The sequence below is a fragment of the Hyperoodon ampullatus genome, assembly GCF_949752795.1.
Source record: "Hyperoodon ampullatus genome assembly, chromosome: 12".
Classification (NCBI taxonomy): Eukaryota; Metazoa; Chordata; class Mammalia; order Artiodactyla; family Ziphiidae; genus Hyperoodon; species Hyperoodon ampullatus.
Window position 1 is genome coordinate 27581754 of NC_136925.1, and position 13798 is coordinate 27595551.

Here is a 13798-nt window from a genome sequence, read left to right on the forward strand (position 1 = left end):
CTTTAGAATGGCCCAAATCCAAAACATTGACAGCACCAAATACTGACAAGGATATGGGGGCAACACGAATTCTCATATATTGCCGGTGGGAATGGAAGTAGTACAGCCACTTTGAAAGACAGTTTGGTGGTATCCTATAAAACTAAACATACTCTTACAACATGCTCCAGCAGTTTCACTCCTTGATATTTACTCAGAGGAGGTGAAACAGTATTATCAACACAAAAACCTGTACACAGATATTTGTAGCAGCTTTATTATTTTTTAACAGGTTTAAAAATGTTTATTGTGGTAAAATATATGTGACATAATATTCACCATGTTAACCATTTTCATATGTATAGTCCACTGACATGAGGACATTCACACCAATGTGATGATCACTACCATCAATCTCCAGAACTTTTTTCTTCTTCCCAAACTGAAAATCTGTACCCACTGAATAAATAGCTCCCCATTCCTCCCCCCTCCCCCCATCTTATGGAAACCACCATTCCACTTTCTAAGCACATAAGTCTGAGTTTGATTACTCTAGAAACGTCATATAAATGGAATCAAACAGTGTATGTCTTTTCTGACTGGTTTATTTTACTTGGCATGATGTCCTCAAAGTTGTGTCAGAATTTCATTCCTTTTTAAGGCTAAATAATATTCCATAGTATGTGTACAACACATTTTGTCGATCCATTCATCTACTGATGGAAACTTGGGTTGCATCCATATTTGGGCTTTTGTGAATAGATTGTAGCAGCTTTATTCATGATTGACAAAACTTGGAAGTATCCAAGATGCCATTCAGTAGTAAATGGATAATAAACTGTGCTATATCCAGTCAATAGAACATTATCTAGCACTAAAAAGAAATGAATTATCAATCCACGAAAAGACATGGATGAAACGTACATGCATATAACTAAATGAGAGAAGTCAATCTAAAAAGGCTACATACTGTATGATTCCAACTATATGACATTCTGGAAAAGGCAAAACTGTGGAGATAGTAAAAAAAAAAAAAAAAAAAAAAAAAAAAAAATCAGTGGTTGCCAGGGATTAGGGGGAAGGGATGAATAGGCAGAGCACAGAGGATTTTTAAGCAGTGAGAATACACTGTATGCTTCTATAATGGTGGTTACACGTGTTTTTGCATTTATCCAAACCCAAAGAATATATAACACAAAGAGTGAACCGTAATGTAAACTATGGACTCTGGGTGATAATGATGTGTCAGCGCAGGTTCGTCAGTTGTAACAAATGGACCTCTCTAGTGGGGGATGTTGATAATGAGGAAGGCTATGCATATGATGGGGTCAGGGGCTATACTATATAAGAAATCTCTGTACTTTCTTGATTTTGCTGTGAACTTAAAACTGCTCCAAAAAAATAGTCTATTAGAAAAATTTTCTTTCAGTCTTTAAAGTAACACTGTTTTACTTGTGAATAGAACCAGAATTTGTAATTCATATTAGTTCAAAGCTATCAAAAATTCCAGTCACTTACAAACCACCTAAGATTAGATTAAAAGATAGAAGCCATAATTTGAAGAAATTGTAGTTTAATCTTGTAAAACCACCTTAAAAATAACTGCCAAACTTAAATTTTATTACATAAATTTTGTGATGTGTTGCATGTTTACCAGCTTTCTATACAATGCAGTAGACTAGAATCAAAGATGGTAGTAACTCTTCCAATGTTCCCCCTAAAATTGATGTGTAAGCCATAGGAATTGGCCATTTTCAAACTTGTAACAATTTATCAATGTTATTATTTAATTTTTTTCTCTGGCAGGATGTATTTTTAAATTTTCTTTATTTTCTCTGTATGCAGCACTAGTTTACAAGTATTTTTTAAAAATAACCTTTGACTCCAAAATATTTATAAATTGATATACACTGAGTTTGCAGTCAGAGATTAGTATGATGCGGTTTTATAAAATTTTTAAAAGTTTTTTATTTCTCTAGCTCATGTAATAGTTTCCTTCTTCTTTTTTTTTTTTTTTTTTTTGCGGTATGTGGGCCTCTCACTGTTGTGGCCTCTCCCGTTGCGGAGCACAGGCTCCGGACGCGCAGGCCCAACGGCCATGGCTCACGGGCCCAGCCGCTCCGCGGCACGTGGGATTCTCCCAGACCGGGGCACGAACCCGTGTCCCCTGCATCGGCAGGCGGACTCTCAACCACTGCGCCACCAGGGAAGCCCTAGTTTCCTTCTTCTTGAAAACTAAAATCTGTTTTCACAATGTTTATCTCCAAATTAAGTACTAGATTTCCTGCAATTTTTTTCTTTTTCCAAATTATGACAGCCATTGAACAAGATGAAAATGTGCCATATCACCACGTACTATATATTCCCAGCATATTTACATATAATTCCCCAATTATATTTAGGTATTGAAATAAAATATTATTGAAGAAAAAAGTGATGTCTTAATGTAACTGGTTTTAAATTTGTGCAAACTGATAGTTTTTTTGCCCAGCTTAAATGACTGACAAATCTCTTTAAAATGAGCTTTCCATCATAAAAAAATGTGATCATTATTTGAGCACTGCAGCAGGGTAATAGATAATAATAAGGGGTCAGAATAACCTTTCTTCAAAATAATTTGTATGTCTTAATGAGAATGACTAACTTACTAGCAATGATATTTAATATAATTTGGAACATATGATCATCACATTTACATTTAGTAAATAAATATGTATAGTTTTACAGTTGCAGTGCAATTTTTATACAAATATTTTAAAAATTATGTTAATGTCTGTGCTGAAGTTCATATTATAGAACTAATGCAAGAGAAAGGCCAAAAACCAAAGGAAAGAAAAAGAAGTTTTACAGAGATTAGAATTGGCATGCCCTACAACTGTTAGAGTTTATTTTTCCTTTAGTTAAAAATAATCATTTGAGTAAAATACATAAATATTAAAAAGGCAATTATGCTTTGTTACCAGGACGACAGAAACGAAGCTCATGATAAAATAATAGGAATAATTTACAGCTCAGTGGGACAACCATAGAGACAGTAATCTAATGGAAAAAGCACAGTTATTTAAAAAGAAAACAAGATCTCTTATCTAAGCCTATCTTTAATTTCAACATAGTGAACCAGATGATAGTAAAGAACCCCACATTTCAAATCTTTCAAAGATGTTTTCAGTAATTCATGGGTGATTATGAAGTAACATAACTACTTTAATGCAAAAAGATTCCCCTGAATAGACCAGCAATTCAATTCTACTTAGGAAGAAAATGCTTTTGCTTCCTCGGAAACCCTTTGATGTTCTCTAATAAGTGATGGGTCCATGCAAAATCCCTTAGACTGCAGGTAGGTCTGACCCAACTATTAAAATTCCACAGCTATAGTTACAAGTCTGTAATATGAACAGCAAAACATAAAACCTCTCCAGCTGAGCCTCAGAAGTTAGAAAATACTTTCAGCCTACGTTAAAAAGAAAAAACGTACATTTAAAATTAACTTAATTTACCATCTCTTCTGATGATAGCTGATAACTATTTTGAATAAGACTTTAGTAGTCTGGGAAATGTGATTCATTTGTAATTCAAGACCAGATGAGTAAAACATAAAACTAAAATCAAGAATAGAATTGCAAAAACAGGACTGGAACTAATAATAGGTCTGCTATAATGGATGCTTATCACTTTAGTCAATAATGCAAATCTACATTAAGCTGCGGTACTTCTGATAAGTTTTGACCACATTTATATGACAAAGACTGGCATCCTCACATATCTTAAGTAGCCATAATAATGTAAGGAGAACCCATAATTTTCACCTTGGAGAAATTATCCAAATCTGAAAATGAGTTGGGGGAGAAGGACATGGATTGTGAAGGAGACCAGTGAGCATTCTTCTATTTATGAGGTCATGGACTGTATTTTGATTGGAGATTAATGCTGCCCAATTTTCAAGACATTATTAACCCATAAAGAAGGAAGTTAGCCAGAGGACAAATAGAGTTGGGCTTCACAAGTATGAACAGTAGATGAGGGCTGGCACGAAGAGGAATGTTTATTTTAGTAATGATGCACATCAGGTAGTTTTTTTTAATTTATCTCTGGGGTCCTACAGAGAAAAAGAGTTGTAACAAAAGTAGATGAAATGAAAGAACTTTGTCACTTTGTGTCAGTTTAAGAAAATAAGAAAAAAATTCAGTTCTGTTTTGTGGACTAGTAATGGACTACAGCATAATTCTTTGGGGTGGGGTTGGATGTAGGGAGAATATATTCTACTACTTGAGCTCAGTATCTATCTACATAAAATCCCTACAATATTAGAAACAAGAGAAATTCACTGGATGGCCTGATTGTTTGAGAGTCTGGAGATGAACCTCAGGAGTGACAGAGGCTATCATGATGGTGATGAAATGTCACCCAGAAGTGGCAGACAAGACATGGCTGTGATAGAAGAAAATGTAAATTGTGACCTTTGCGGAGGCCATGCAAAACTCTGCTGACCTACCTGAACGAGAATGGAAAGATGTAAATGGCTCAGGTTTCAGAGACTCAGAGAGTGGGGTATTTTGTTATTATGACTTTGCTCTATTGTCAGGCTGATGTGGCCGGGAGTGAGAATAATGTGAGATAATTTAGACACTTTAAGAGTACTTCCCTTCTTGAATATTCTGGGGCTTTGTAAAATTTGGATAAGTTAGTTTAAATAGCCACTACCAAGTATAAATGCAGATCTTATCAGGAATAACCACTAATTTCATTGAGGAGCTGCAATGTACATGATCACATTTGATCTTCATAGCAACACTTGTAAGATAGGTATGAATGTCCCAGTCTCTCAGATGAAGCTAAGAGAGGTTAGGTAGTTTGTCGAGGTAGGAGTATATCCACTAGACAAATCTATGGCTGATTCTGTTGTCTTTGTTCTGTTACACCATGGACCCACATAGAAGCCTAGAAAAAAAATTCCATCACTGTTTGCAAAAATCAATATTTCCAATTCCACATGAATACATAGGTGGTACATAAAGAAAAAGACTATTTTTGCTTAAGAAATAGTTGTATTTCCTTCTTTTTATGTTTTCTCATCAAAAACTTGAAATGTGAGAAAATCTTATAAAATCCTCGCTGACCTCAAGATCCTATAGGATTAGTTTGTGATTTGACTTTCGTGAACAAAGAACCAGTGAAAAAATACAAACAAATCAAAGAATGTGTAATGGTGTTGACAAGCATCTTGCCTGGTTTCCTACCCTTAGGAGACTGTCATCGCACTTCATTGTCAGTTTATAAACATCATTGCTAAGTGGAGAGCAGAGATAATTCATTCAGTTCACTTAAGAAAACCTTGAACTTCAGGTCATCTAAACTAAATCTGTTTAAACCTCAAAAGTAATGAGAGAGCAAACATAAAATTATAGAAAATACTAATGCTATTTTCATATCAGGGAGTTCAGAATTACATTATGCAGGGAATATGATTAACTCCACTGAATTCCACCCTAAATATCATGTTAGAAGTGTAAGATTTATCATTAACATAAACGGAACAAAAACACTGAGCTAAAGTATCTGCAACATTGCCGTCAACGGCCAATGGGGAAGAAAGAATCTTGCAAAGGAATGACAGGTGGTTAAAAAGTCAAAGGAAGTGATGAAAGCTATAATTAAAACCATAAACTGTAAGTAAAAGAGCATGTAAACTACAGAGCCATTTAGCCCATGGGTGAAAGAACTCAGAATAATTATATCAAGCTAAATAAAGAGCTCCTGCTTTCTTGCAAGCTCAAGCTAGAACAGATAAGGAAACTTCCAGACAGGAGCCAGGAAACCATTTTCTGTCGAGTCTGGTCTAATCACTGCTTGATTTCTAGTAACTTAAATTTCCTAAATTTCTCTTTCCAATGAGACAAATCATATCTCGTTTACAAATATCTGGGAAAAACCAGTGAAATAAAAAAGCTGAAAAAAATATTTCTAAGAAAGACAGTATAATACAACTACATTTCCACTACAGTCACAAGGCATGTTTGAAAACATCCAGAGTCTAAAGTAGAAAAAACTCATATTTGTGTTTTCTTCCTACTCTTGATCAGATGGCTAAATTTAAGGAAATCAGTTAACTTCCTAAGGACCTCAGTTCCCTCATACATAAAGTGCAAGTAAGGATAAGATACGGTTGAGTAGCTCAAATGAGAAAACATATTAAAGTGCAATGTGGAAAATGTAATGGTCCATAGAAATAAGATTAATCATTTTAAAACTCACTTCCAATGATACACAATAGGAATAGCAATGGTAGGAAGGTGACTATGAAACCTGTACATCCAAATTTGTCAGAAAACCAAGCAATGTTGCTATAAGTGTTTCAGTATCTCACCATCTATTAACATAGGTTTAAACAGTTTTCCCACTTTATTCTAGTCGACCCTCCAGCTTAATATCATCACTAATTTCATACAGTGAGAATCACTTTTTAAAAAATTAATAATTCCTGCTTCTTTATAACAGTCTAGTGCTATTGACTTTTTTGAAAAGATAAATGGAGGACTGTAAGGAAAGAGCCGCAGACTCTCAAAGTGGGTAGGCAGAGCACGAAAGTTTTTTTTTTTTTTAAATAATAATGAAATTAATAGATTTGGAATTTCCTTAAAATTTTATGTCTAGATATTATAATTTATAAAATAACTCCAATTATTTCATAATTCATTTGCAAATTCTTCCAAATCGTTTTCAAGATGTATGGTGGCTTTTACAATGACCTGAAAGACACCAATGTTACCTGCAGACATGTTTTGTTTGGCATGAATAGTGAATCTTTTCACAGAACAAAAAGTACATTTCCGGTGCCCATGAACTCCTGTGGGATTAAAATTAGGTCCTGTTCACATTTAAGTCACTTGTCTAGATCCTGAAGGTATTTGAATTTGTATCTATGGATGCAGCTTGGAACCTAAAAGTGAACAGTCCTAAATCTCTCCTAACTAAAAAGACCCTGAGTTATAAAGCCCATTAAATCCACATAATATATTTTAAACAGATACTTTCCTAATTTTCTTTTTTTTTTTTTAGGTAACAAAGAATCATTTTATTTACTTTATATTAGATATTCTACTTATCACTATAGATATATTATGCTATTTGTTACTATTGAAGCATTATTATAATAAAATACCAGGCACAGTCCCCCAAAATTAAGTTTTTAAACTTAAATTTCTCCAGTTTTTTCCCCATTAATATCAACTTGCTAGGCTTTGCTTGTTTGGGAGCTAACATCAAATATATTTTTTTTTATTCTTAATCTTGAATGTGTCCCATCTTTTCTTTAATTCTCAGATTTATTTCCAATCTTTGTAGTAGGCATTAGGATAATCTATTTTCCTTCCTGAATAATCAGAAGTCATTCTAGGGAGTATAAGTCTGAGCATGACAAATTGAACCATCCCCACCCCACTCATCCAGAGCAGACTGCCACCACCAACATCTACTAAGTCTTAGGCTAATTTCAAACTAACTCTATAGTAATGTTTTTAATTTTTTTTTTATTTTGGAATAAGAATCATTCAAATCTTTTTCCTATGACCTTGGATTTATAGATTTTTAAGTCCATAGTTGTAGTACTGTTTTACTGCTAAAGCATTCTCTACATAGTTTTTATAGATTACTAAATAATGGGAATGAATTCCTTCTAAAAGTGAAGGTTAGAGCTGTTGCGATATTTTGTTTCTCAGAATAACACTTCTTTTCTCACTACCGTGCAATCCTCAGACTAACTCAAATATTTAGGCCAGTTGGTAGTTTGTGCTTTTCCTGGCTTGGATTTACAAAAACCTTAGGTTTTAGAGATGCAGAGATCTGCTGGCTTAGACAAAGCATATCATAAAACATCAAAAGAGAGCTAGATTGTGTTTTCCTGAAAAAGATCATCACAAAAAGAAAATGTGCGCACAGACGTACACACTTACAAACATACACACACTTTCCTCAATCTAGGCAGAAACAAGAAGAAACGTAACGGGAAATATTAGCACATAAATGTTGGCCGTTCCAGTGTCCTGATTCATTGACAAATAACTCAGGATGCAGGGCAGGAATGAAAGATTTCCACGCCCAAAAGTGCCATGGAAGAATCAAGATTTCCATTTCCTTCAGGGTAGTAGACATAACGTAGAACTCCACTAGAACCAAAGGGACATGGGAACAGGAACAAGAAATCTCTCAGCAGCAAACTTTGTGGACAGAAGATCAAGCAGCAGATAGTGGCCCTCTTCCCGGATGCCAGATGCAGAAGGATAAATAGCACCTCCCACAAAGCCTTGGCACTAAAAGCTCCCTCACCCCCAAATATTTGACCCAGCCCTGGGAAAATGGGGGTTGCCTTGGCTGAGAATGAGTTTCCACTGAGTAGTTAATAGGGGTTAAAATTTGAAATATATTTGGGTATAGAATATTGTTATATGCTGTATACAACTGAGTTTTCACAGAGTTTCATATCTAGAATATGATTAATAAAAAACAAAGTAAAAAATGTTTTATTATTATATGTTGTTAATCATACTCTAGATAAGAAATTCTCTGCAAAATGACTCAGGTGTGCACAGTAGGGTGAAGTAGTTCCTTGTGCTTTCTAGTTACATCTGTATCACTGACTTCCAATGCACCATAAAAGCAATTTCACATACTAAAATAATCCAGTATTAAGCAAGAATGTAATACCGTTTTCAATATCTTCATATGTTGATGGTAAGTACTTGAGGTTAGTAGTAGGCTATGCATATCACTTAGGTTAATGAAGTTAGTATGATCCAAGACATGTAGATATTAAGTGTAGAGTAGAGTAATATTAGGCTTGAACATTTAACCAAGCACTAAATCTACCTCAGTGAGTTTCAGTCCAAAACTTCATTCTAACCTGTAGAGAATGCCACTCTCGCTATCATCATTCGTATAGTTAGAACATTTGCGTCCACTTTTTGCAAATGAGGTGACTTGCTTCTTGACTTCCAAAACCTTTAAGCAATCTATTTCTTATAACATGAATCAAAGGTTTATTGGATATCTTCTGAACCACTTGGGTGAGTTAAGGGTAAAGGAATCTAAAATGTATGTATTCCTTTCATTTAAAATACATATGGGCTTATAAACCAATTGAAAATTACTTGGCATGAACATAGAGGAACTTGGCAGAAAACATTTCTCTGAACCCAACACTTTGACAAAGTCCAAATGCAATAAAAAAAATTGCCCACATTTTTAGCCATGATTTGGCAAAATAGTCAAATAATAATTAAAGAAAAGAAAATACACTGAAATTAATCTGAAATAGCGATCTTTATTTTGAAATGAAATGTAGCTTATGAAAGGCTTATGTGTCTTTTTCTACAATAATGGATCTTAACCTTTTCAAGCAATAATCTTTTAGCATCTGATTATATCTGGGTTATATTCATGTGCCTCTGTGAATGAGTCATGGCTTCCTATTGCCATTCTATGTGCTGTACAACCTGAAAGTAGAGCTAGGTGCCCTTCTTCCTCTGCACACAGGCACATGCTCATATGCAGGTGTGTGCACACATACACATACACCCAAGTGTATACACACACACACTAAAAGAAAAACAGTCCCTCCCTCCAAAAAATAAACCCTACTCCGTGTATTTGTGCTTTTGAATATTATGACTATATCTATATACTGTGCTTCTAATCTACTGACAGAAGCATCTAACCCAAGTGTAAAATTTTCTTCCTTCCAATGAAGTTTGCCAGATAAAATACAGTTTGCATAGCTAAATTTGAATTTAAGATAAACAGCAAATAATTTCTTGTAGTATAAGTATGCCTTGTGCAATATTTGGGACATGCTTATATGCAAAAAAAAAAAAATCATTCTTTATCTGAAATTCAAATTTAACTGAATGTTCTGTTTTTCTTTCTAAATGTGAAAACTCTACTCCTAACACCTCTTTATAAATGTATTTAGAAAAGCAAATACTTCAATGAATAAGTAGTTATCAAGCTCCTACTATGTATTGCATTCTCTTCAGTACTGTGAGAACACAAAATCTTCTCTCCTGGTCATCACATCCAGTCAGGGGACATAAAACTAACATGTGAAGAATGCAATATAGGTTAACTGCTAAATTATGTCAACCATCTATAAATGATCTGTTTATCGATGAAAAATTTAATGTGGCCTCCTGAATTTAAAGACGTTTTCATGATTGAGATGCACGTTGAAGGAAATGAAGAACTTTTCTATCTGGAAAAGGTATAAAGGTACATTCCAGAGAAGAGCAAGGTTGAAAGCTTAGAGGAGAGAATGAGTACAATATGTTCAAAACACATTGCAGGTGCTCAAAAGCTGGAAACAATTACTATTAGTCAAAGGTGCTTAGGACTAAAATCTGAAATATATATATTCACATATATATATTTCATCTATATATATGTCAAAAATTCCTTTCAGTCATTTGTAAAATGTGTTCCTTTACCTCAAAAACACAGAATCACAGACCTCCAAGCCTTGTAGTCTTTGACTCTCAGCAATACTTAGCCAGAATTGGATTTGAGATAAACAAGAGGATGGACTATGCTGATTCTCTTTTTATTCCCAGCTCTTAGCACAATGTCTGGGCACAGTGTTCAGTAAACGTTTACCAAAAAAAAAATAGAAAAAATGAAGAGAAGGGAGGGTTAGAGGAAGGAAAGAAGGGAGAAGGGAGGAAGGAAGGAAAAAAGGAAAGAGCAATTGTTCAAGGCAGGGAGTTTTGGATATTCTAAAACTGAATTGTTATTTTAATTGATAATTTATTTTCCTCCTCCACCCAGCCCAGCCAGCACACACACTAACTTGTTCCCCTAAATGATAATTTTGCTTCAGGAATGAAAGATGGGAAGAGAATTTCAAAGATGCCGATGACACACAAGCAGGAATTCTGCTACCCTCTTCATTCATTTATTTTGGAGAATGTTACTTTAAATAGAAACAATATTTCAGGCATTTAGAAAATATCCAGTAAGATTCCAGGAAGGCAATTCTCTTAAAATCACTTTTCAGAAACCACTCTTCTACCAAAAACAAAAAGCAAAATTTAAGTAAATATGTTTAGAGAATAGTTATTATGAAGTTTTTAGAAGTACAACTTCTAGACATTCTAAAGATAAGGATCATGGGGTAAATGAGTTCATGCAATATTCACTGAAGATTCTTGAAGGGCAGATGGATGTGTGTTTGCTTTCTAACAGAGAGCTTGTTGTGGTGTATTGATTTCAGCATCAAGTCTAAAGTTTACTGCTGCAGCTGACAAGATACAACAGCTCACTGTCAGGCAGTGGATTTGTCCATTAGGATGAAGGAGATTTGAATATTTGCCCTACTTTTCAGGTTTTCAATCTCAAAATCATTATTTTACCATACACATATATATTAACAATGAATATTGCTTTCCTTCCCTGTCCTCTTAATTTCTACCAGGTTATTAGTGACTCTCTTTGGTACTGGTACTAGTTAGATAAAGCCAAGCAATAAAGCAAGATGACCTTTGCTACTGATCTACTATGTGGATATTTATTACATATAATAAGTAAGATGCAAAGACTCTGGAAATCTTGGCAGAATCCAAACGGTCCTGGTTATGGCATCTAAACACAGAGACTGACTGCTTTTGCTCAACCTTAAAAAATCTGAAAAGACCGCTTACCAGACATTTTCATGAGGTGAGACTAAGGTAAAATATAAAATAGCACATGCCATGATATCTGAACCTAAAAATTCTGTGAAAATAATGTCCTCCATGTTTTATTACCCAGACCAATGTCTACCAGTTTTACCACCTAGAGGCATGTTACACAGACAGAAGTATTATATAGACCTCTTTTCATTTTGGGTGATGATTTTATAGTATTTATATAAAATCACAATGCTTAAGTTTTAGTTAATCAATACAAACTATATAAATAGTTTTTTAAAAATCCAATAGTGTCACATCATCAAGAAAGAAAATGAAACAGAGCATCCTTTCAGTTTTTTTCTAAGCATGTGTACTGAAAAATTAAGTAATTTATAGATCAATAAATTTTATTTTAATATGAGGTCATATCTATGTATTTCATTAAAAGACATTACATTGAATATTTCTTGAATTGTTAGGATAATAAGGAATTGAAAAGAAACTGAAGTTTCAGATAAATGTTTCCTTGTTTAAAAAACAAAAAGGACTGTAATGCCTAAAATATTCCTTTTAGATTCAGAAGAAGAGATTGTGATAGACAGTTTAGAGCTGGAGCTGTTTTTTTCCCTCCAAGTTTCAATTTTATGTTATCAAAACGACTCCCCACTACAAAAGATGAGAAATCAGCACTTACATGTTTTTTCCTCTTTCCTTCCACCACTATCTGCTTTAAGATGGTCTATCTTTATTTTTGATTTATCAAGTTTATAACACTTGCATTCTTTTCTGTAGGAGTATATCCTTTCGTTGTTTAAGCTGAGTGAGGGATTGTTGATTACTCTCAGTCCATTTTTCCATTACTGTACTCTATTCCTGATTTCTAAATTTTGACTCATCATCTGGTTTGCTGAATTGGGACAGCAAGGTGCTTTTCAAGAGGAATATAAGGGATTTCCCTGTGCTCTTTTGTGCCTGGTAATAACTGTCTATTGCCTTTATAAATATAAATTACCTTTGAACTTGAATTATAAATTGACTATATTTTTGGATATTTCTCCTTGGAATTTTGTAGATATTGGTCTGTTTTCTTCTGATACTAAACCTCACTTTGGAAAGTCTGAGGCAAACTTGATTTTTCATCTTTTATTAACTTGTTATCTTGCTGTGTGCATGAAAATTTCTTCAGTTATTTTTGAAATTCAATAACTAAACTAGAACATGTCTCAGTGTATACCACTTTGTATCAATGTTTTATAGATCCTGTATGACTTTTTACAATATCAAAATTAGCTTTTCATTTCATAGAAAGATTTTTACTACTGTCTCTGTGAATGTATTTTTACTGTTCTATTTGTTGAATATTCAAGAGCAGCAACAGTACTCATACTTATGATGCAATGTAGTCTTTCTGTCCTTTCTATCTTCCTAACTGCTTTACTGCCTTTGTCTTTTTTATTTCCCTCTGCATTCAGAATAATATCATGACTTTCTTCTGTGGCAGTTATTTGAGTTTCATCCTCAACTTTTCTGATCCTGTTTTTTCCAATTATTTTATTTGTTCAATTAATGGTATTGTTTTGCTCAATATGTTTCCATAGCTCAAAAATCTATTCTCTATTTTCTTAATATGCTTTTGAATGCTTACTCTACTGAACTAGGTCCTTGTTAAATTCTTCTAACGTAGGAGGTACTCTTAGGGAGTTTATAAACAAACATGATTCTTTCTCTTTTGCTGGATTTCCTTCCTTCCTCCCTTCCTTCCTTCCTCCCTCCCTCCCTCCCTCCCTCCCTCCCTCCCTTCCTTCCCTCCTTCCCTCTTTCTTTTCTCTCATAATATGTTTTCATAGTTTTCATGCAGTTATGGATACAACTAGGGCTGGGAACAATTTTTGTTAGAGAACTTGAAATATTTACTGGTTACTGGGTAGGTAGATTTTTTAAAAAACTACCTATATTAAGATTTCACTTCATTAGTAGGTGACTGTGTCCTATTCCCAAGCAGTAGGGCAACCCTCAAGTTCTACATCACTTCTGATTTTACCACAGATCTATCGAAATTTTGAAGCCATGGTAGTATTTCCCACCTCTACTAGGCTCTTCAGATTTTTTTTGTATGTTAAAGACTTCTGTATGTATTCATATTCTCTCTCTCCCTCTCTTCCCCC